The sequence below is a fragment of the Oncorhynchus keta genome, chromosome 1, assembly GCF_023373465.1.
Source record: "Oncorhynchus keta strain PuntledgeMale-10-30-2019 chromosome 1, Oket_V2, whole genome shotgun sequence".
In the NCBI taxonomy this organism is placed as follows: Eukaryota; Metazoa; Chordata; class Actinopteri; order Salmoniformes; family Salmonidae; genus Oncorhynchus; species Oncorhynchus keta.
The window spans coordinates 82,618,769-82,644,385 of NC_068421.1; the positions used below are offsets into that span (position 1 = coordinate 82,618,769).

Here is a 25,617-nt window from a genome sequence, read left to right on the forward strand (position 1 = left end):
TCAGCACCACAGGTAAGTTCCAAAAAGTTATGAACGATTTGAGAGACAAAACAAGAAGGGATTTTACGCCATCAAAAGGAACATAAAATTCAACATCCCAATTAGGATCTGGCTAAAAATACTTGAATCAGTGATAGAATTCATTGCCCTTTATCATTGTGAGGTCAGGTTTCCGATTACCAACATTAAAATGAGACTCTGCATACAGAATTCTGCAAAAACATCCTCAGTGTACAAGATAAAGCACCAAATACTGCATGCAGAGCAGAATTAGGACAAAACCCATTAACGAAAAGAGCCATTCAATTCTACAACCACCTAAAAGGAAGCAATTCCCAAAACTTCCATAACAAAGCCTTCACCTACAGAAAGATACATCTAGAGAAAAGTCCCCTCAGCAAGCTGGTACTGGTACAAACAGACTCCACAGAGCCCCAGGATATGAACACAATTAGACCAAAACATATCATGAGAAAACAAAAAGAATATTGGAAAGAATTAACCAGAAAACTGTGCAAAATGGAATCTATTTGGCCCTAAACAGAGAGTACACAGTGGCAGAATACCTGACCACTGTGACTGACACAAAATGAAGGAAAGCTTTGACTATGTACAGACTCAGTGAGCATAACCTTGCTATTGAGAGAGGTCACTGTAGGCAGACCTGGCTCTCGAGAAAAGACAGGCTATGTGAACACTGGCGACAAAATTAGATGGAAACTGAGCTGCACTACCTAACCTCCTGCCAAATGTATGACCATATTAGAGACACATATTTTCCTCAGATTACACAGACCCACAAAGAATTTGAAAACAAATCCAATATGCATAAGGTGAAATGCCACAGTGTGACGTCACAGCAGCAAGATTCGTGACCTGTTGCAACAACAATTTGATTTAACTTGGCAAGTCAGTTAAGAACAAATTCTTAGTTACAATGACAGCCTATGAACAGCAGGTGAACTGCACTGTTCAGGGGCAGAACTAGATGTTGTTTTTTACCTTGTCAGCACGGGGATATGATCTAGCAACCTTTTGGTTACTGGCCCAACACTCTAACCACTAGTATACCTGCCGCCCCAAAGACAAGGGAAACCAGTGAAGAACAAACACAATTCTAAATACAACCCATATTTATGTTTATTTATTTTCCTTTTTGTAATTAAACTATTTGCACATTGTTACAACACTGTAGATTGTCATAATATAATTTGGAATGTTTACTGTTAATTTCTGATAGTTAATTTCAGTTTTATTCATTTTCTATTTCACTAGCTTTGTCAATGCAGACATATGTTTCCCATGCCAAGAAACACCACTGAATTGAGAGAGAGAGAAAGAGAGAGAGAGAGAGAGAGAGAGAGAGAGAGAGAGAGAGAGAGAGAGAGAGAGAGAGAGAGAGAGAGAGAGAGACAATCCAGAGACAGTTCAATATGATCGTAAATTAATTGTGTAAAAGTCAGACCACCCACCTCATCAGACCACATCTGTTCAATTAACCGCTATTGTGACAGGCTCATAGTGCTACCAGTCTCTGGGCACCGCTGCAACCAATGAATGGAAAGCAACAGGTTGAAAACAGAGCTTTGAAACCTCAAGTGGTATATAAACTCTTACATTCATCTGCCATCCATTAATCAACAGGAGGGCCTCTAGCCATCTATTCTTTCATTTATCTCTCTGTCTCCACTGTCATTAACCATTCATGTAATCACATACATGATTGCACCTTCAGTACACAGGCCTACATATATTGAAAGTCACGATGCAGTCTGCATCTCCCCCCGCCCCATTACATCCTGTTTATTGAGCAGGACCAGAAACAGAACCCTCCATCTCTTCTTTAGCTCGAGACCAATATTCATCTGTCAAACGCCCAGCAGGCAACACATCACCGTCACTGGATAGCTTACGAGGGCTTTTTGAGGCCTGATCACTAGAAGCATATGGCTAACGCTGGCCCTGCTCCATTCCTACTCCCTCCCTGACCCAAAGACCAAACGTAATGCATGAAATGTATGGATCAACACATAGAGAGAGGGGGGTGGGGGTAGAGGGGGGAATAGAGGGAGAACGAGGCAGAGATGGAGGGGAGTGGCCCCTCCCCCCATTTTTACGCTGCTGCTCCTCTCTGTTTATTATCTATGCACTTTACCTCTACCTACATGTACACTACCGTTAAAAAGTTTGTGTTCACTTAGAAATGTCCATGTTTTTGAAAGAAAAGCACATTTCTTGTTGATTAAAATAACATCAAATTGATCAGAAATACAGTGAAGAGGCGACTCCGGTATACTGGCCTTCTAGGCAGAGTTCCTCTGTCCAGTGTGTGTATTCTTTTGCCCATCTTAATATTTTATTTTTATTGGCCAGTCTGAGATATGGCTTTTTTTGCAACTTTGCCTAGAAGGCCAGCATCCCGGAGTCGCCTCTTCACTGTTGACATTGAGACTGGAGTTTTGCAGGTACTATTTAATGAAGCTGCCAGTTGAGGACTTGTGAGGCATCTGTTTCACAGACTAGACACTTGAATGTACTTGTCCTCTTGCTCAACTGTGCACCAGGGCTTCCATTCCTCTATTTCTTTCTGGTTTGAGACAGTTTGCGCTGTTCTGTGTAGGGAGTAGTACACAACGTTGTACAAGATCTTCAGTTTCTTGGCAATTTCTTGCATGGAATAGCATTCATTTCTCAGAACAAGAATAGATTGACGAGTTTCAGAAGAAAGTTCTTTGTTTCTGGCCATTTTGAGCCTGTAATTGAACCCACAAATGCTGATGCTCCAGATACTCAAATAGTCCTAAAGAAGGACAGTTGTATTGCTTCTTTAATCAGGACAACCGTTTTCAGCTGTGCTAACATAATTGCAAAAGGGTTTTCTAATGATAAATTAGCCTTTTAAAATTATAAACTTGGATTAGCTAACACAACATGCCATTGGAACACAGGAGTGATGATTGCTGATAATGGGCCTTTGTAGATATTCCATAAAAGAATCTGCCGTTTCCAGCTACAATAGTCATTGACAACATTAACAATGTCTACACTGTATTTCTGATCAATTTGATGTTATTTTAATAGACAAAAAAAAGCTTTTCTTTATAAAACAAGGATGTTTCTAAGTAATCCCAAATTTTGGAATGGTAGTGTACATTTTACCTAAATTACATTGACTAACTTGTTCCTCCGCACATTGACTCTGTACCGATACTGTTCTGCCTGCGGCTATGGAACCCTGACTTGTTTCACTGGACGTGTTACCTTGTCCCAGACCTGCTGTTTCAACTCTCTCTCCCTCTACTGCACATGCTATTTCGACCTCTAAATGCCAAGTGACATTTACTCCAGATGTACTGGCCTGTTGCACCCTCTACAACCCCAGTGATTATTATTTGACAGTGCTGGTCATCTATGAATATTTTAACATCTTTTTGAGAACAATCTGGCCTTATTGGCCATGTACTGTTATAATCTCCACCCGGCACAGCCAGAAGGGGACTGGCCACCCCTCAGAGCCTTGTTCCTCTCTAGGTTTCTTCCTAGGTTCCTGCCTTTCTAGGGAGTTTTTCCTAGCCACCGTGCTTCTACACCTGCATTGCTTGCTGTTTGGGGTTTTAGGCTGGGTTTCTGTATAGCACTTTGTGACATCTGCTAATGTAAAAGGACTTTATAAATACATTTGACTGATTGATTGATATAGCCTCGCTTCTGTTGTTTTATTGTTGCTATTTAATTATTTGTTATTTTTCTATTATTTATTTACTTAGGTTTATTTAGCAAATACTTTCTTAACACTTTCTTAACAATTTTTTTCTTAAAACTGCATTGTTGGTTAAGGGCTTGTATGTAAGCATTTCACTGTAAGGTCTACCTACACCTGTTGTATTCAGCGCGTGTGACAGATAACATTTGATTTGATATGTTGTTTGCGCTGACCAACATAATTCCAGCAACACTGTTGTAGATGGTGAGCCCTGGTAACAGTAACAATGTGTTGCCCAATAACAGAGGAAAGCCCTCTAGAGGGCTTCTATCCATCCCTTTATTGCAGAGAATGCTTAGTCCTCATATTGGTGTGCCAAGGCATCTCTAATCAAACCCAACAGAAACAAGCGTCTAAACCTAAAATATTTATTTAGTTAAAACATAATCCAATGAAGCGTAGTTTGGTGGGACCCATGACTAGACCTTCTCCTCCCAAACTTCCCTCGACAAACAACACCACAGACATCCCTCCAGTTGTGATTGCGGATCACGCATACACTGATGTGGTGTAGTGTGGGTGTGGTCTGGGAGTGGTCAGGAAGTGGTCTGGGAGTGGTCATGGTGTGGTCTGGGAGTGGTCTGGTTGTGGTCAGGAAGTGGTCTGAGAGTGCTCATGGTGTGGTCTGAGAGTGGTCTGGGTGTGGTCTGGTTGTGGTCAGGAAGTGGTCTGAGAGTGCTCATGGTGTGGTCTGAGAGTGGTCTGGGTGTGGTCTGGGAGTGGTCAGGAAGTGGTCTGAGAGTGCTCATGGTGTGGTCTGAGAGTGGTCTGGGTGTGGTCTGGGAGTGGTCAGGAAGTGGTCTGAGAGTGCTCATGGTGTGGTGTCGTGGCAGAATCAGAATTCTTTAGGTAACATTTATAAATAAGATGTTTTATTCATTTTATTGCATGCTTATGTGAGACATTTGTCATTGGAATGTCTTCTTTTGGATAATACTGTTTGCAGTTTGCAGTTATCCCTTTCCTGCTAGGGCTAAGTTATATTGGGCCCCAGAGAGGGGAAAGGTTAGTCTTATCTGTGAATGTGTCTGTAAACTATTCCTAAACCATGTGAAGGGATGGGGTGATAAATGGGGAACCAAATAGGTGGCTCCACAATGTCTGTGTGCCAGTCACTGTCTCTCTGTGATCTTGTCCAGAAGGGAGTGTCTAAAATGACAATTGATATATACCATTGGATGAGGTAATGTCTTGGTACTATTTTGTACCAAGAACGGGATAAGAGATTAGTTTAGGAGACCAAACTAAACAATAATTTATAGCTAACTACTGTCTGGAGATGGGATACTCCTCTCTCAAGTAAAATGTTTCTTTGTATAATGTTCTTAAGATCTGTTATTTGTCATGTCGACTAGGGGGGTGGATCTTTGCTATAAAGGATCTCAGTTGCCATTATGTTGACACTCAGAGAATTAATTTATAGACACTGAATTGATCTTAGAGCCACAGTGTTGTGATGGAGCTCATATAATTAAAGATGGACTTTATGATAACTCTGTCTTGTGTGTGGTTTGCTCTCTTGTGATTTGGTAATAGAGGAAATTTCCATTACAGTGTTCTGGAAGTGGTCTGGGAGTGGTCTGGGAGTGGTCTGTGTGTGGTCTGGGAGTGGTCTGGGAGTGGACTGGTAGTGGTCTGGGAGTGGTCTGGTTGTGGTCTGAGAGTGGTCTGGGAGTAGACTGGGAGTGGTCTGGTTGTGGTCTGGGAGTGTTTGGTTGTGGTCTGGGAGTGGTCTGGTTGTGGTCCGGGAGTGGTCTGGGAGTAGACTGGGAGTGGTCTGGTTGTGGTCTGGGAGTGTCTGGTTGTGGTCTGGGAGTGGTCTGGGAGTAGACTGGGAGTGGTCTGGTTGTGGTCTGGGAGTGTCTGGTTGTGGTCTGGGAGTGGTCTGGTTGTGGTCCGGGAGTGGTCTGGTTGTGGTCTGGGTGTGGTCTGGGTGTGGTCTGGGTAGGGTTGTGGCAGTCACAAAATTTAGTCAGCCGGTGGTTATCAAGCAATAACTGCTGGTCTCACTGCAATTTACCGTTAATAAACATTAACACATTTAGCATCTCCTGGCTTCCACAAATAACATACATGCCACTAATATAGACCTTTGGAACGTTTACATTTTAAAAATGTAATACATCTAATAAGTCCATGTAATATAGCCTACACTTTCACAATAAATCCATTATTTATTTTAGACAGGTCTAAAGAAAATGTAGTCTATTTCAGATTAACAGAATAGTATAGTCTGACTTGTCCTTATGTTAGGTCCTGATCAGGATATACCATATGGTTGTGGGCTACACTAATTCCTTAAGCAGACAAGATTTAATTAGAATTCCGTGGCATTATTTAATATTATTTTATAGTATGAAGAATACAATTGAACAAAGCTGAATAAAATAGAAAGGATATTTTCTCAAAACGTTTCAGGGAGTGCGCACATGCGACTATTCTGTGTTGAGCAGTTAACAAAAAAGAGTTACTCCTACATGCATAATTTAGAGTTATTAATGTAACTTTAGTTGTTCTACAAACGTTGGGCTATATGTTTAGATTTCTAATACATTGTAAGGCTGCATGATGCAACTCTAATGACGATTTGAAAAAAGTCGCTTGAAGGCTGTACACACTTCATCAGTCTCTCATTCACAATTTGACAAGCACTTGATAATGCCTCGAATTTCCCGGCGACATCCTCTTATGTGGCCGTAATGCACCCTAAAAAATCCACGCATCTCCCTGAGTGCTGAGTGCACCAAATCACCACTCACTCACATGGATTTTCATCACGTGATCCAATCTTTCTTACAGGCAACAAGTGAAGACAGACACATCGGAATGCAACTGCACGCATCCTCCGAGGTGCATATTGAAGATATTGGAAGAACTGTCCACATTGGTTATTGGAGGTAGTATGTACATGTAGGTAGAGTTATTAAAGTGACGATGCATCGATGACAACAGAGAGTAGCAGTGGTGCAAAGAGGTGGTGGGGGGGGGGTAATACAAATAGTCTGGGTAGCCACTTGACAAGATGTTCAGGAGTCTTATGGCTTGGGGGTAGATGCTTTTTAGAAGGCTCTTGGACCTAGACATGGCACTCCGGTACCGCTTGCCGTGCGGTAGCAGAAGAGAACAGTCTTTGACTAGGGTGGCTAGAGTCATTGACCATTTTTAGGGCCTTCCTCTGACACCGCCTGGTTTAGAGGTCCTGGATGGCAGGAAGCTTGGCCCCAGTGATGTACTGGGCCGTTCGACTACCCTCTGTAGTGCCTTGCGGTTCGGAGGCCGAGCAGTTGCCATACCAGGCAGTGATGCAACCAGCCAGGATGCTCTAGATGGTGCAGCTGTAGAACCTTTTGAGGATCTGAGGACCCATACCAAATCTTTTCAGTCTCCTGAGGGGGAATAGGTTTTGTTGTGCCCTCTTCACGACCGTCATGGTGTGCTTGAACAATGTTAGTTTGTTGGTGATGTGGACACCAAGGGACTTGAAGCGCTCAACCTGCTCCACTGCAGCCCCGTCGATGAGAATGGGGGCGTGCTCAGCCCTCCTGTTCCTGTAGTCCACAATCATCTCCTTTGTATTGATCACATTGAGGGAGAGGTGGTTGTCCTGGCACCACACGGTCAGGTCTCTGACCTCCTCCCAATAGGCTGTCTTGTCGTTATCAGTGATTAGGCCAATTTAACGATGGTGTTGGAGTCGTGCCTGGCCGTGCAGTCATGAGTTAACAGGGAGTACAGGAGGGGACTGAGCACGCAACCCTGAGTGGCCCCTGTGTTGAGGATCAGCGTGGCGGATGTGTTGTTACCTACCTTTACCACCTGGGGGCAGCCCATCAGAAAGTCCAGGATACAGTTGCAGAGGGAAGTGTTTAGTCCTAGGGTCCTAACTTATTGATGAGCTTTGAAGGCACTATGGTGTTGAACGCCGAGCTGTGGTCAGTGAATAGCATTCTCATATAGGTGTTTCTTTTGTCCAGGTGGGAAAGGGCAGTGTGGAGTGCAATGGAGATTGCATCATCTGTGGATCTGTTGAGGGCGGTATGCAAATTGGAGTGGGTCTAGGGATTCTGGGATGATGGTGTTGATGTGAGCCATGACCAGCCTTTCAAGGCACTTCATGGCTTCAGATGTAAGTGCTATGGGTCGGTAGTCATTTAGGCAGGTTACCTTAGTGTTCTTGGGAACAGGGACTTAGGTGGTCTGCTTAAAACATGTTGGTATTACAGACTCAGACTGGGAGAGGTTGAAAATGTCAGTGAAGACACTTGTCAGTTGGTCGGAGTACATGTCCTGGTAATCCATCTTACTTACATCAGCTGCGGAGTGCATGATCACACAGTCTTCCGGAACAGCTGGTGCTCTCATGAATGTTTCAGTGTTATTTACCTCGAAGCGAGCATAGAAGTAGTTCAGCTCGTCTGGTAGACTCGTGTCAATTGGTCAGCTCTCGGCTGTTCTTCCCCTTATTGTCTGTAATGATTTGCAAGCTCTGCCACATCCAGCGAGCATCAGAGCCAGTGAAGTACGATTTGTTCTTGGTCCTATATTGACTTTTTGCCTGTTTGATGGCTAGCGGGATTTCTTATAAGGTTCCAGGTTAGAGTCCCGCACCTTGAAACCGGCAGTTCTAGCCTTTAGCTCAGTGTGGATGCTGCCTGTAATCCATGGCTTCTGGTTGAGGTATGTAAGTACAGTCACTGTGGAGACGACGTCATTGATGCACTTATTGATGAAGCCAATGACAGTCTGTGCTAGCAAAACAGTCCTGTAGCTTAGCATCTGCTTCATCTGACCACTTTTTTATTGATCTAGTCACTGGTGCATCCTGCTTTAATATTTGCTTGTAAGCAGGAATCAGGAGGATATAATTATGGTTAGATTTGCCAAATGGAGGGCGAGGGAGGGCTTTGTATGCGTCTCTGTGTGTGGAGTATATGGTTGCACATTTAACATGCTGATAGAAATTTGGTAAAACGGATGTAAGTTTCCCTGCAATAAAGTCCCCGGCTACTAGGAGTGAGCATTTTATTTGTTTGCTGAAGGTCGGAATACAGCTCATTCAATGCTGACTTTGTGCCAGCCTCTGACTGTGGTGGTATATAAACAGCTACAAAGAATACAGATGAAAACTCTCTCGGTTTGTAGTGTGGCCAAACAGCTTATCATGTTATACTCCACCTTAGGCGAGCAATAGCTCTAGACTTCCTTAGATATCATGCAACAGCTGTTATTTACAAAAATACATAGACCGCCGCCCCTTGTCTTAAAAAAAGAGGATTCTGCTCGTCCAGGGTGAGTAACCGTAGTCCTGATGTCTAGAAGTTATTTTTGGTCATAAGAGACGGTAGTGGCAACATTATGTCCCAAATAAGTTAAAAAATAAGTTACAAACAACTAAAATAAGTGAACAAAGAAACACAATCGGCTGGGGGCACGTAAAACGTCTGGCATCTTCTCCAGCGCCATCTTACGGGATGCATGGGCAAGGCTATATGAGACGTGCCACTATGACTTGAAAAAGTCTCAAAAAATGCATGGTTTCTTGCCTTATGATGGGCATCATTCACAAGTGATAATATATATTTCACAAGTGATAGGCTAATAGTTTCACCCATCAGACTATACTTGATTTAATCTTGTCTTTACATATACTAAATAATATACAGTGCCTTCGTAAAGTATTCAGACCCCTTGACTTTTTCCACATTTTGTTACATTACAGCCTTATTCTAAAATGGATTAAATTGTTTATTTTCCTCATCAATCTACACACAATACCCCACATTAACAAAACAAAACTAGGTTTTTAGACATTTTTGCAAATGTATTACAAAAAAACTGAAATATATTATTTACATAAGTATTCAAACCCTTTACTCAGGACTTTGTTGAAGCACCTTTGGCAGTGATTACAGCATTGAGTCTTCTTTGGTATGATGCAACAAGCTTGGCAAACCTATATTTAGGGAGTTTCTCCCATTCTTCTCTGCAGATCCTCTCAAGCTCTGTCAGGTTGGATGGGGAGCGTTGCTGCACAGCTATTTTCGGGTCTTTCCAGAGATATTAGATCGGGTTCAAGTCCGGGCTCTGGCTGGGCCACTCAAGGACATTCAGAGACTTGTCCCAAAGCCACTCCTGTGTTGTATTGGTTGTGTGCTTAGGGTCATGGTCCTGTTGGAAGGTAAACCTTCACCCCACTCTGAGGTCCTGAGCACTGTGGAGCAGGTTTTCAACAAGGGTCTCTCTGTACTTTGCTCCATTCATCATTGCCTCGATCTTGACTACTCTCCCAGTACCTGTCATTGAAAAACATCCCCACAGCATGATGCTGCCACCACCATGCTTCACCGTGGGGATGGTGCCAGGTTTCCTCCAGACGTGACGCTTGGCATTCAGGACAAAATAGTTCAATCTTGATTTCATCAGAACAGAGAATATTGTTTCTCATGGTCTGAGAGTCTTTCGGTGCCTTTTGGCAAACTCCAAGCGGGCTGTCATGTGCCTTTTACTGAGGAGTGGCATCCATCTGGCCACTCTACCATGAAGTGCTGCAAAGTTGGCTGTCCTTCTGGAAGGTTCTCCCATCTCCACAGAGGGACTCTAGAGCTCTGTTAGAGTGACCATCAGGTTCTTGGTCACCTCCCTGACCAAGGCCCTTCTCCCCCAATTGCTCAGTTTGGCTGGGTGGCTCGCTCTCTTGGTGGTTCTAAACTTCTTCCATTTAAGAATGATGGAGGACACTGTGTTCTTGGGGACCTTCAATGTTGCAGAAATGTTTTGGTACCCTTCCCCAGATCGGTGCCCCGACACAATCCTGTCTCTGAGCTCTACGGACAATTCCATCGACCTCTTGGCATTTGCTCAGACATGTACTGTCAACTGTGGGACTGTAACGCTTCTCGTTGGTGGAAGGAGAGGAGGACCAAAATTCAGCGTGGTAAGTGTTCATCATGTTTTAATTGAACAAACTGAACACTACACAAAATAATAACGAAGAGAAAACAAAACAGTTCTGCCAGGTGAACAGACACTAAACAGAAATTAAACACCCACAGCCAAAATGGGGAAAACAGGCTACCTAAGTATGATTCTCAATCAGAGACAATGAACGACACCTGCCTCTGATTGAGAACCATACTAGGCCAAACACATAGAAATATAACAACCTAGAAAAAAGAACATAAACTACCCACCCCAACTCACACCCTGACCAACCTAACACAAAGACATAAAAAAGGGACTAAGGTCAGAACGTGACAGGGACCCTATATATAGAGGTGTGTGCCTTTCCAAATCATGTCCAATCAATTGAATTTACCACAGGTGGACTCCAATAAAGTTGTTGAAACATCTCAAGGACGATCAATGGAAACAGGATGCACCTGAGCTCAATTTTTAGTCTCACAGCAAAGGGTCTGAATACTTTGGTGTTCCTGTCAAAAAAACATTTATTTGCTTTGTCGTTATAGGGTATTGTGTGTAGATTGCTGAGGATCTTTTATTTATTTAATCCATTTTAGAATAAGGCTGTAACGTAACAAAATGTGGGAAAGTCAAGGGGTCTGAATAGTTTCCGTAGGCACTGTATGTGTGAAATTTGTTTTGAATGGACCATTATCATACACCTGTCTCAAAACAGGGCCAGGGGAAATACATGTCATCTATGCACTTAAATAGCGAATGGAGGATGTTTTTCTCATGGTTCATTTTCATTCCAACCAGGTAGGCTATATTCCTGTTGTAAAGATAAGCAATGTGCTTAATATTAGGAAAGTTGAGAAATAAATATAGTAGACCTATACAAAGCTGATGGGCTCCTCCTCTTATTAATAGAGGCCATCACTCTATTTTCTCCTGCAATTGCATATCCTATAGAAATGTTGTGCAACATGAGCTCATGGGCTCTCATGAAGTGTTTGATTATATTTCTATTATGTTTGCATTGATGTCAGAGTTATTAGAGGGACAACAAAGTGTTGAGTACCAAGCAGTTAGCAAATTTGGTAGGCTACTAAATGACCATCAGCAGTATCAGAGCTTGGAGAAGCCTAATTACCGTGACTAAACGGTATAACGTCACTCACTCTCCCGACCCCACTCAAAATGGATAGGGTGCATACTATGACCTCACTCACTCTGCCTACCCCACTCAAAATGGATAGGGTGCATACTATGACCTCACTCACTCTGCCTCCCCCACTCAAAATGGATAGGGTGCATACTATGACCTCACTCACTCTGCCTACCCCACTCAAAATGGATAGGGTGCATACTATGACCTCACTCACTCTGCCTACCCCACTCAAAATGGATAGGGTGCATACTATGACCTCACTCACTCTGCCTACCCCACTCAAAATGGATAGGGTGCATACTATGACCTCACTCACTCTGCCTACCCCACTCAAAATGGATAGGGTGCATACTATGACCTCACTCACTCTGCCTACCCCACTCAAAATGGATAGGGTGCATACTATGACCTCACTCACTCTGCCTACCCCACTCAAAATGGATAGGGTGCATACTATGACCTCACTCACTCTGCCTACCCCACTCAAAATGGATAGGGTGCATACTATGACCTCACTCACTCTGCCTACCCCACTCAAAATGGATAGGGTGCATACTATGTATAGGACCTAAAAGGGATTTGACATCTCCGACACACAAGCCATGACTAATAGCATACAGTATGTGTGTGTAATATCAACCAGGGCTTATAGTGAATAGAAGCACAGTGTGCCAGCTGTTAGTTGGCTGTGTTTAAAAATGATCTCCTTCAGGCCCACAGATTTATTATTTCATTCCAGACAGAGCTCTCAGAGAGATTGATTATGGCCAGATGAGCGCACAGGTCTAACTGATTAGAGTGTCACACTCACACACACACACACACACACATTCACACACACACACACACACACGCGCACACACACACACACACATGCACACACACACACACACACACACACACCCGCACACACACACACACACACACGCACGCACGCACGCACACACACGCACACACACACACACATGCACACACGCACGCACACACACGCACGCACACACACACACGCACGCACGCATGCGCTCGCTCACACACACACACACACACACATGAGAGAGAGAGAGCACATGAACAAATACAACAGTATACTACTATGGTATAAATACTATAGTATTCACTGTTGGGTTTTTGCAGACTTCACTGTAGTATTAGATGTAGTGTTTTGTGGACTTTAGTAGTATACTGTATTATTTACAGTTAACTGTAGTATAAATCAAAGCACAGTCACAACACGTAATATTGTACCGCAAATACTGCAGCAGAACCAAACTCCTTGCTCTGCTATTCTTTCATCCGCATGTGGCTACAATAAGTTGGGTTTTCACAGGAAGTGTCACTGCTGATTTCCTCCTCTTCCGCTGAAGAGGTGAAACAAGGATCGGACCAATATGCGGTGTGGTAAGTGTCCATGGTATTTAATATGAAAACTCAACATGAACACAAATGCAAAACAACAAAGTGAACTGGCAACGAAACAGTCCCGTGTGGCACAAACACTGACACAGGAAACAAACACCCACAAACAAACAGTGAAACCCAGGCTACCTAAGTATGATTCTCAATCAGAGACAACTAATGACACCTGCCTCTGATTGAGAACCATACTAGGCCGAAACATAGAAATCCCAAAATCATAGAAAAACAAACAGACTGCCCACCCCAGCTCACGCCCTGACCATACTAAATAATGACAAAACAAAAGAACAAAATAAAGGTCAGAACGTGACAGGAAGGCTGTGAAGCGCTAGGGAAGCTGTGAAGCACTGGAGAAGCTGTGAAGCGCTAGGGAAGCTGTGAAGCACTGGAGAAGCTGAGAAGCGCTAAGGAAGCTGTGAAGCACTGGAGAAGCTGTGAAGAACTGGAGAAGCTGTGAAGAACTGGAGAAGCTGTGAAGCGCTAAGGAAGCGGTGAAGCACTGGAGAAGCTGTGAAGCACTGGAGAAGCTGTGAAGCACTGGAGAAGCTGTGAAGCACTGGAGAAGCTGTGAAGAACTGGAGAAGCTGTGAAGCACTGGAGAAGCTGTGAAGAACTGGAGAAGCTGTGAAGCACTGGAGAAGCTGTGAAGAACTGGAGAAGCTGTGAAGCGCTAGGGAAGCTGTGAAGCACTGGAGAAGCTGTGAAGCACTGGAGAAGCTGTGAAGCACTGGAGAAGCTGTGAAGCGCTAAGGAAGCTGTGAAGCACTGGAGAAGCTGTGAAGCGCTAGGGAAGCTGTGAAGCACTGGAGAAGCTGTGAAGCACTGGAGAAGCTGTGAAGCACTGGAGAAGCTGTGAAGCACAGGAGAAGCTTTGAAGCACTAGAGAAGCTGTGAAGCACTGGAGAAGCTGTGAAGCACTGGAAAAGCTGTGAAGCACTGGAGAAGCTGTGAAGCACTGGAGAAGCTGTGAAGCACTGGAGAAGCTGTGAAGCACTGGAGAAGCTGTGAAGCACTGGAGAAGCTGTGAAGCACTGGAGAAGCTGTGAAGCACAGGAGAAGCTTTGAAGCACTGGAGAAGCTGTGAAGCACTGGAGAAGCTGTGAAGCACTGGAAAAGCTGTGAAGCACTGGAGAAGCTGTGAAGCACTGGAGAAGCTGTGAAGCACTGGAGAAGCTGTGAAGCACTGGAGAAGCTGTGAAGCACTGGAAAAGCTGTGAAGCACTGGAGAAGCTGTGAAGCACTGGAGAAGCTGTGAAGCACTGGAGAAGCTGTGAAGCACTGGAAAAGCTGTGAAGCACTGGAGAAGCTGTGAAGCACTGGAGAAGCTGTGAAGCACTGGAGAAGCTGTGAAGCACTGGAGAAGCTGTGAAGCCAGCTGTAGCCTATTGCATGATTGTGTTCATGAGTATGATTTTAAATGTGTATGTTTCATACTTTTCATGTGTTTGGCTACAAATATGGTATATTCATATGGGCAGAATATTATAGCTAAGGCCTATATACATTTCTTGATATGGGTAGAATGTTGTACATAAATTCGTTCATATGGTTCTATAAAGGCTGAATGTTTAAAACAGCCAATATCTAATTTCTCTGGGCAAACTAGATATTGGGCAAAAATAAAACAAATTTGTTTGTACTTTTTCGTGACATCCAAATTGGTCGTTAGTCCCGTACGGGCTCGGGAGAGATCCATGCGTCCCCCGAAACACGGCCCCGCCAAGCCACACTGCTTCTTGACACACTGCTCGTTTAACCCGGAAGCCAGCCACACCAATGTGTCGGAGGAAACACCATACAGCTGGCTACCGAAGTCAGAGTGCATACACCTGGCCCGCCACAACAGCGCGATGGGACAAGGATACCCTGGCCAGCCAAAACCTCCCCTAACCTGGACTACGCTGGGCCAATTGTGCGCCGCCTCATGTCTCCCGGTCGCGGCCGGCTGCGACACAGCCTGGGATCGAACCCAGGTCTGTAGTGATGCCTCTAGCACTGCGCCACTCGGGGGGCCTCAAAAAAAAACATTTTAAAACCATCCATTAACACAACCATTCACTATAAAACCTTTATTTATCAACAACAAATGGTAACAAAATATAATATAATAAGCCTAAAACATTTATTTCAAATAACCAAAAAAATACCCCAAAATAAGACCAGGCTACATGACAATGCAGCACCATAAAACCAAGTTCAGGAACAAATCTTCCAAGAATGTGCTTAATATTCTGGTCTCATAAGGATTTTGGAGTGATTGAGAGAGTTTAAATTGTTGTGTCATGAAGAAATGCCCAAGTAGACTAGGTGCTCATGTTTCTCAGACTGAAACTAGAAAGTGTAGGCAACGTTCTTCAGGTACGACTCTTCTGAACCAGTGACTTCAGATCCTTCTGTTGCTTACGGTAGAGTGGTCTTTGCCATGGCGAAGAAATGCCAGCAAGTTGCTGCTCCATTCTCATTTCGCCACTTTGCAGTAAGCATTTCAATTTCTCCATGAACTTCCAAATGGTGGGGTGGGTAGCGCCAAAATTGGCCAAACAGAGATAGAAAGAGATATAAGCAGATTAGCAACCATGCTGTCATCAATAATAAGAATATGAATAATACATCCATTATTATGTTAAACAACACATACCTATGGGAAACATTGGCTTTCTGACCTTCTCCAAAACCCATGTTGCCTGAAAGTATGTCAGAAGCTCCTCCAGTTGATGTTCCAGGCGCTGAAAGAACCTCGTATCCAGCACAAATTGGAGAACACCACCTCAGTTAGCCATATGCGACCTTGTCATTCAAAAGCATCATATTCGGTGCACTTCCAGAAGGACTTATTTGCGGTCTATAATTCCCGTCTGTAGGTGTAGCCTTCAGGCGCCAGGATATTTCTTTGAAGCACGGAGAGGATACATTTGGAGTCAGAGACGTCACCAGGACCTTGGATACGTGAGTGCCACTGGAAGGTTGCTGGACTATAATTTCCTCCTCATATTGTAGGTCTACAATCTGTGTATCCACTCTTTTCATTGACCTATGTTATTGCTTGCATTTAAGACCAGGGTCGTTCGTTTTATTGATCTCAGTCTGTCAATGTCAGAGTATCTTGTCATCTTGGTCATTTGTGTGGTATTAAAAAAGTTTATTGTAACGTCTCCAGTCATGTAGAATTACAGGAATTTCTTCCTCAAACCCGCAAATAGGATGATTTGCAGGTCTCCCATCAGCCCCTGGTCTTCAGGGCTGAGCACCTGGTTATGAAACTCTGGGGTGGCCCTTTAAGCTTTAGCAAGAGCAAGGTATTGTGTTTCATTTGAAAACAGCATAACATTTTGTGGTAATCAAATGTGCTTCAATATCTTTATATTGTTACCAGTATAGCCTAACCCTTTAATCATAGGCTATTGTTACTTTGTGTCTCTAAAATCACAATGTTTAAAATTCTATGCTAAAGCCAATAGATAATATTCTGCCCATATGAACACATTTATCTTAGGCCAAATAAAGAACAGCTATGCATGATTTAATGAAAAGCAGCAAACAGACACAACAGTGTTTCACATTCTTCAATAAAAGACTCAGAAACAGAAACAGGCAATAGGCTATACAGCTGGCTTCACAGTTTACCCGCCAAATAGCCTGCCTACAAGGACACTTAACAGATCCCGACAACGTTGAGTGTGCGAGGGGGTCTGTGCGCTTACACAAAAAGTTTTGCTCGACAAAAAGACATGTAAGCAGTATAAATACTGTACTAAAAGAAAACTGTATTATATGCTATAGTAAATAATATAGTATTTTTGCAGATTATAGTATACTGTAGTATAAACTGAAGTGTTTATGCAGCCTGTACTATACTGTAGTATTTACTGTAGTGTTTTTGCAGACAATACTGTAACATTTACTATAGTGTTTTTGTTTTATTATCTTTAACATAGAAGTGGAGGCTTTCTCCTTCAGGAAGCCTCCTGGTGAAATACTAAAAGAGCAAATTTCCCATAACATGTAGGTTTGGGATCTGAACAGACAGTTCAGAGCTTCTGCTCTTTTCTATGACATGTAGGGAACACAATATATGGTCTAAACATGGCATGTAGGTTTCTCACTTATGGGGCCACAAATTGTGATATGGGGGATGGGAATGGGTGGCGTATATGCAAAATAAATAGTGTAGTTTTTAACACAGTAACAACATATTTTTTTTCTACTGCAAAATCTGACATCAAAGTATTTTTCTGTCTAAATAAACAGCAATTTCTGATACTCCAGGACACTGTATATTCTGATCAACTCGCTTGTTCTTGTGTCAGGAAATGAAATACCACATTAATCTGATAATATACAGTGGGGAGAACAAGTATTTGATCAACTGCCGATTTTGCAGGTTTTCCTACTTACAAAGCATGTAGAGGACTGTAATTTTTATCACAGGTACACTTCAACTGTGAGAGACGGAATCTAAAACAAAAATCCAGAAAATCACATTGTATGATTTTTAAGTAATTAATTTGCATTTTTGGGTTTACTACTGGAGGTTTGTCCAGGGTTTTGGCCAGGTGACTGCTCCCATTACCTCACAGCTGAAGAGGGGGCCGGTGCATTTGCGGTGGTCAGTGGAGGCGGGCAGAGCTTTTAGTCGTCTGAAGGCGCTGTTTACCGATGCTCCCGTATTGGCTTATCTGGACCCCTCTTTGGCATTCATAGTGGAGGTGGACGCGTCCGAGGCTGGGGTTGGAGCCGTGCTTTCACAGCGCTCGGGCACGCCACCGAAGCTTCGCCCCTGCGCATTTTTTTGGAGGAAGCTCAGTCCGGCGGAGCGAAACGATGACGTGGGGGACCGGGAGTTGCTGGCTGTGGTAAAAGTTCTGAAGGCGTGGAGACATTGGATTGAGGGGGCGAAACACCCTTTTCTCATCTGGACTGACCACCGTAATGTGGAGTACATCCTGGCAGCGAGGAGACTGAATCCTCGCCAGGCAAGAAGGTGGGCCATGTTTTTCACCAGATTTTGTTTCACCATCTCTTATAGACCAGGGTCTATTATGCCACCACAGTGTCCAGCGGGTCGGAAGTACGTGCCGCTTGGTGTTCGTGACAAATTGATCAGGTGGGCCCACACGCTACCCTCCACGGGTAATCCGGGAATTGAGAGGACGGTGCGGGGTCTTAGGGGGAGATACTGGTGGCCCACTTTAGCTAAGGACGTGAGGTTTTATGTCTCCTCCTGTTCGGTGTGCGCTCAGAGTAAGGCTCCCAGACAGACACCTGCCTAGAGGGAAGTTACAGCCCTTCCCCGTTCCACAACGGCCTTGGTCACATCTGTCGGTGGACTTCCTGACTGACCTTCCCCCATCTCAGAGGAACAACACGATCTTGGCCGTTGTGGATCGGTTTTCACATTCCTGCCGTCTCCTCCCGTTGCCCGGCTCCCTACGGCCCTGCAGACTGCGGAGGCCCTGTTAACCCACGTCTTCCGGCACTACAGGGTGCCTGAGGACATAGTTTCTGATCGGGGTCCCCAGTTCACGTTCCGGGTTTGGAGGGCGTTCATGGAGCATCTGGGGGTCTCGATCAGCCTGACCTCAGGTTTTCACCCCGAGAGCATTGGGCAGGTGGAGAGAGTGAACCAGGATGTGGGTAGGTTTCTGCGGTCATATTGCCAGGACCGGCCAGGAGAATGCGCGAGGTACGTCCCATGGGCAGAGGTAGCCCAAATCTCACTCGACCACAACTCCGCGAACCTGTCGCCTTTCCAGTGTGTGTTGGGCTACCAGCCAGTCCTGGCACCTTGGCGTCAGAGCCAGACCGAGGCTCCTGCGGTGGAGGAATGGCTGCAGCGCTCATAGGAGATCTGGAGAGCAGTCCAGGTGGGCGTCAGAAGGTGAGCGCTGACCGCCACCACAGTGAGGGGACACTGGTGCCGGAGGTCCCTCAGCCCTCTCTGGACACGGTACGTTCCATCATGGACTATAGATGCCGGGCGAGGGGCCTGCAGTACCTTGTGGATTGGGAGGGGGGTACGGTCCGGAGGAGAGGTGCTGGGTAACGGTGGAGGACATCTTGGATCCATCACTGCTGAGTGATTTCCACCATCTCCATCCGGATCGCCCTACGCCTCGTCGTCCTCGAGGCCGGTCTCGCAGGGAGCCACGCGTCGGGGGGGAGGGGGGTATTGTCACGAATTTCACCGAAGGTGGCTCCTCTCCCTGTTTGGGCGTTGCTCGGCAGTCGTAGTCACCGGCCTACTAGCTGCCACTGACTAGCTGCCACTGTCCACTGATCGTAGTCACCGGCCTACTAGCTGCCACTGACTAGCTGCCACTGTCCACTGATCGTAGACACCGGCCTACTAGCTGCCATTTTCTTTTTCTGTTGGTTTTGTCTTGATTGTTTTCACCTGTTGCTTATTTTGGTTCATTTATCGTCTATTTAAACTTCCAGTGCCAGCCTGCTTGTGTGCGGGATTATTCCGAATGTCAGTGGTGAAGTTGTTTTTCTCCTGCGTAATTTGTTGTATGTTATTTCCTGGTTTTTGGAGACATACCTGTTTTGTGGTCATTGCCTGTTTGTTGGCTGGACCAAGCGGAATAAACACATTAATTTGGAAGTATTACTCTCTGCGCCTGACTTTACACCCACCATTCCTAGACTTCCGTGACAAGTACACTACAACATTTTATAGTAAGTTCAACACATGATCGAGGTATACTACAGTATAGTATTATACAGTATACTGCAGTTTACTATAAAAATTCCACAATAAAGTACTGTAGTATTTTACCATAAACTGTAGTATTTTTTCATGAGGGAGAGAACCCTGGTTTTTGACCTCTTTACAAACAGCACTGAAACTCCACAGAATAGCCTTAGGATATTCAACACATGCAACCACAGCCGCCACACACATCGAAAACACACACACACACACACACACACACATAAACACTGTCTTCATTGACAGACTCAGTCTGTCTATCACAGGGAAGGAAAGGGGGTATTATAAATGAGTTGATCGGCCAGCCAGGGTCCCACTGAGGAGCATCTCCTCCCCTGAGTCTTAAGGGCTGATTGATTGTTCGTCTATAGCCCCATTGACTACTGCTGCTGCTGAGGAGGAGACCCTATGAACCACATTCTCTTCTCTAAGACTAAAGCCCACTGAGGTGTGTGTGTCTCAGACCTGGTTTCTAAAATCCTGTGCCACTGCTCACCATGTGGTAGGTAATCAATGACCTCCAGAGACTCCTCTCTGTCCTAAACACACTCCTCAAGACCTCTGGGGAATGGCTAGAGGCCACTACTCACTGATCTAACCTTTTCCATTCACTTGTGTATGATGTATGATTCACACACGCAGGCTATCTACTTGAACGCCACAGAGAACAGCTCGATTCAGAGGAAGGTGGCAGACTAGAAGAAGCAGCCACTGTGTTACCAACAGTAGAGAGGAGTGAGAGAATGTCCAGCCAATCCCAAAATGTGTTTGATGAGCATAATGCAACCACTTATGTCAGAACACATGTTTCAAAACAGTCATTAGCAATACTGACAAGGTTAAACAGGGAAGAAAAATATGCCCTGCACTAATTATTAATTAGCCTGTTGGTCTCTGCTGGTGATCAATAATGACAACACACACACACTGTGGGGCGTGCACACACACACACACACACTATTAATGAAACCAAATTACTGTCACCACAGATAGCACTCCAAGAAAGATTTCACCCGCTCTGGACTCTATCCGATTTCGGCTACACAAAACATGACATGTTGATTAAATATTTGTAAATATTTGCTTTGATTTCTCAAGCTTAGGTATTGAATATTAAAGCTTTGCTCTCAGAGTCCACTCACAGCACTGCTTATTGATCAATGTCAGTGTTTCCCCTAGGATTCTTTTCAGTGCGTGATAGTGGGTGTGGTAGTGGGAGTGGCCAGTGGTGCAGTTTTAGAGGCCCTCCTCCTGGCCAAAAATATCCTGCAATCCTACACATCTTGTCATGGGGCAGAGAGAACATATCACAGTTTTAAAACTAGTTTCCTGCAATTTTACGCGTTTCTCATGGGCCTGAGATTTAAAAAAAATGCCGTTTCAAAGCAAATTTTGTACAATTCAACACATTTCCCATTGTGCTGAGAAAATGTTCCGTTTTAAAGCTACTTTCCTGCAATTATAAAAATGTTGCCAAATTATGCCTTGTTCTTAACGCTATCTGAGTAACTCAAACATGATAACAAAATCAACGGGGCCCATGCCATTTTTTGAATTTCAGATTCTCCCTGACTCTCTAGTTAGTTCTCAAAGATGATCTTATTTTTAAAAATCTTGCTCCATTATCTTTTTCTACATATCTGGTTGTAGTCATTTAAGTTTACACTGAACACATTTTACCACCCTGAAAATTATTTTCCAAAATAAAATCGTAAAAAAACGGCGTGCCGCTGCAAAATGGGTCGGCAGGGTAGCCTAGTGGTTAGAGTGTTGGACTAGTAACCGAAAGGTTGCAAGTTCAAATCCCCGAGCTGACAAGGTACAAATCTGTCATTCTGCCCCTGGACAGGCAGTTAACCCATTGTTCCTAGGCTGTAATTGAAAATAAGAATTTGTTCTTAACTGACTTGCCTAGTTAAATAAAGGTTAAAAAAAATACAAATTAAAAAATGCACATAGGGGAAGCAATGAATGTGTTTTATTATACTTCACACACACACACACACACACACACACACACACACACACACACACACACACACACAGTGAGTGGTCTGATCAATGGATTTTGGGATGAAATAAAAGAATGGAAGGGATCTAATCAGACAGAGGGATGGAGGGAAGGAAGTAGGAAGAGACAGTGATGGAAAGATCCAGCTGGGGAGGAAGGGATGTACTGTACTGGAGAATGAGAGAGATGGACAGTGAGATGAGAGAGCAGAAGAGGAAGGACCAGGGCAGGCAGGGCTGTTGGTTCATTCACAAGCCAGTGTCCCCTCCTGATTCAGAAGTACAGTCCAGAGACCCACTCTCTCACTGGCACTGCCAGCACTGTCAACTTAACACAAAGGCAAAGGGAGATGCAAAACATGCCCTGCATCCTCTATTAAACACAGGAAGCTTCAGTTCCCTTTATAATATGTAGTTACTCTGTAACTTTGTTAACTATATATTAATAAAATATAGCAATGAATGGTTGAAGTTTAAGGGAAGCAAACAGACCAACTTCTGTGTAAAATGACTTGCTAGTATATTACCACGTAATAACAAAAACATTGACATTACATTTGGCTACATGGTATCTGTGCAACTTCAAGTAAATTGTGACCATGTTTCTCTTTTTCAACTCAGGAGGTTGGCCCTGGATTTAAAGCTCAGCTGGCTTCAGAAAGGTTGAGCCCCTTTGGAGATAATGCTCTGAGCAAACAGAAAGATAATCTTCTAGAGTCTAGGCTGAATATGATCCCAATGCATTCTATTCCATATCCGTGTCACTCTCATACCTGTCCTTATCCAGACAGACCCAGGAGAATATCAAATTCCCAATGTCACTATTTCTATATGGAAATATTTGGGGATTTTTTTATGTTGAACTAATTACTGAAAAATGACCCGAAAGTAAGCATTTCACTGTTGTTTGAAGCATGTGACAAATACATTTTTGTTTTATGTTGATTTGATAGTGTGTCAGAGGGAGTCCTAAAATCCCATTAGAACACTAGTCCAGAAAGACAGGAAGTGCACCTGTACAACTATTGTGATTTCATTATCACTTCAATGGTGTCAGTTATGTGTACATTTTCTGTCCGTTGAATGGTTTATTGTATTGTGTTAATCCATTTGAAGCCAAGTAAGTCAGGTTGGTTAACATGAACCAAGAAAGAAATGTAACGTATTGAAATGTAACGTATTGAAATGTAACGTTACATTGCTAGCCTGTTCATTGTCTCATTGTAGTCAGGGTCTGAGTCTGGGCCACCCGTTCAAAATCATCTTCGATAATTACAAAATAAACAATTAGGCCGATGAATTGTATTATATTTATCTATCTATAGAATCGTCACAGATTTTTTAAATTACAAAAAGTAGCCTACCAGTAGTTACTCAATCCAATCGCCTACCAATAGGCTACAGCCTAGGCAGCACCCATCATAAATAAGACATCAATCATGATAGATAGAGCACTGGATTTCGCTACAGGGAATTCCCAGAACCCTGTTTAGTGAGCTAGCTGAAACATATTTAGGTGTTGTACAAATATTATTATTAATGAGTGGTATCTGCAAATTGCCTAACAAAAGAACACAACACAACATTAGACAAAACTATAACAGCATCATCGTTTAACGTTCGAGCGCTCTGGTGCACCTTACCTAAAAAGCGAGTCCACTTTCTATTCTCGTAGAAGGGTGACAAATGGCTCTTGCTAAAGCAGAATTTTCGGTAAAATGCGAATTTATCAAAAAGTCGAGTTCCTTCAGTTACCAACACGGTTTCAGTGCGCGTTGTTGTGTATCCTCCGTTCCGTTATTTGCGACCTCGAGCCAACCTCGTGCGGTTGAGCTAAAAAGCCTGTTCCCGAGCCATCTGGTATCCTGTCATTCCTTACCCAAATAAAAACAGCACTTCCTTGATGGACTCACTTCTCTGTCACTAGACAATCACGCGGGGGTTAGTCTATTCGGAGGTTCAAACTATTTCAAGAATGTATACTCAATTCGGAGGTTCAAATTATTTCAAGAATGTATCATTCACAACGGTTCTTAATAAAATGGAGGAAGATAGTTTCCGAAGAGCTTTCTTAAAAAATCTCTCAAGTCGGCATTCCTTCTCTCACCACACGAGGATAGTACTCTGGACCAATCGAGCGCGCCGAAGCTACTCTATAGCGCTTGGTACTACGTCTACGTTCTCCAGTGTGACATGCAAACGACTTTGTCTGTAGCCTATCCTTACATTTTTACAGAAATTGGAATTGAATAGCCCATACATATAAAATTGTCATCACTTTTTATTTGCTGCTGAAGCTGACAACTGATGTTATTTTCTATCTAGTTGCTTCTCTCCACTCCCCTTTCCACACGTGTCTGTGTGTGTCGGTGTGTGCATACCTGAGCCACACCATGGTTAGTTACACTGATTTCACATGGAAAAATATCCCTCCAAGCAACATCAACATGAGGTGCTCAGCTGATTCCCCAATGCGTTTATTTTACATTCCTCTCTGTCAACACGATCTCACACTGAATTCGTTCAAATATGTACAAAGGTTTTTTAAAAGATCTTGTGCTTTTTTGTGCGTTTTTATGTGGCTTACACACATGTTTGTGGAACTTCATTCATAGGAAAATACATTTTGTTGGGGGCAAACATTCAAACAATATTTTGAAAGTTATTGGAGCAATGCATTTTGGGCAATGGTGTTCTACACTGCCTTTTTTGTGTCCCACTGTGACGGATTTCCTCCTCTTCGTCTGAGGAGGAGTAAGGATTGGACCAAAGCACAGCGTGGTAAGTGTCCATATTGATTTATAAATAAAAAAAAACACAGCTGGACACTGGAACAAAATAATAAACGTGAATCAACGAAACAGTCCCGTGTGGGGCAAACACTGACAGGGAAACAACCCCCCAAAGGTGCGGACTCTGGCCGCAAAACCTGAACCTGGACAGGCGGGAGACTCCGGCGGCTCCTGGCTGACTGACGGCTCCGGTGACTCCTTGCTGACTGGCGGCTCCGGCGGCTCAGGACTGACTGGCGGCTCCGGCGGCTCAGGACAGACTGGCGGCTCCGGCGGCTCAGGACAGACTGGCGGCTCCGGCGGCTCAGGACAGACTGGCGGCTCCGGCGGCTCAGGACAGACTGGCGGCTCCGGCAGCTCAGGACAGACTGGACAGACTGGCAGCCCAACCTTACCTGGTTGAATGCTCCCCGTAGCCAGGCCAGTGCGGCGAGGTGGAATAGCCCGCACAGGGCTGTGCTGGTGAACCGGGGACACCATGCGTAAGGCTGGTGCCATGTATGCCGGCCCGAGGAGACTCACTGGAGACCAGATGCACTGAGCCGGCTTCATGGCACCTGGCTCGATGCCCACTCTAGCCCGCCCGATATGAGGAGCTGGAATGTACTGCACCGGGCTATGCACACGCACCGGGGACACCGTGCGCTCCACCGCATAACACGGTGCCTGCCCGGTCCCTCTCGCTCTCCGGTAAGCACGGGGGTTGGCTCAGGTGTCCTACCTGACTTAGCCACACGCCCCGTGTCCCCCAATACATTTTTGGGCTCACTCTCGGGCTTCCAGCCGCGCTGCCGTGCTGCCTCCTCATACCACCACGTCTCGGCTTTCGCTGCCTCCAACCTGTGCCCATGGT

General features: G+C 44.4%; 1 protein-coding gene across 1 annotated transcript in view; it reads right to left on the reverse strand.

Moving 5' to 3' along the window:
- The window catches only part of LOC118378517 (cAMP-specific 3',5'-cyclic phosphodiesterase 4B-like), a 374,366-nt gene extending 350,502 nt beyond the window's left edge, over window positions 1-23,864 (reverse strand). The window contains exon 1 of the mRNA XM_052462236.1: window positions 23,616-23,864. The gene's annotated coding sequence lies outside the window, so the exon portion shown is untranslated. The remainder of the gene's footprint in view (window positions 1-23,615) is intronic.
- Between the last annotated feature and the right edge of the window lie 1,753 nt (window positions 23,865-25,617).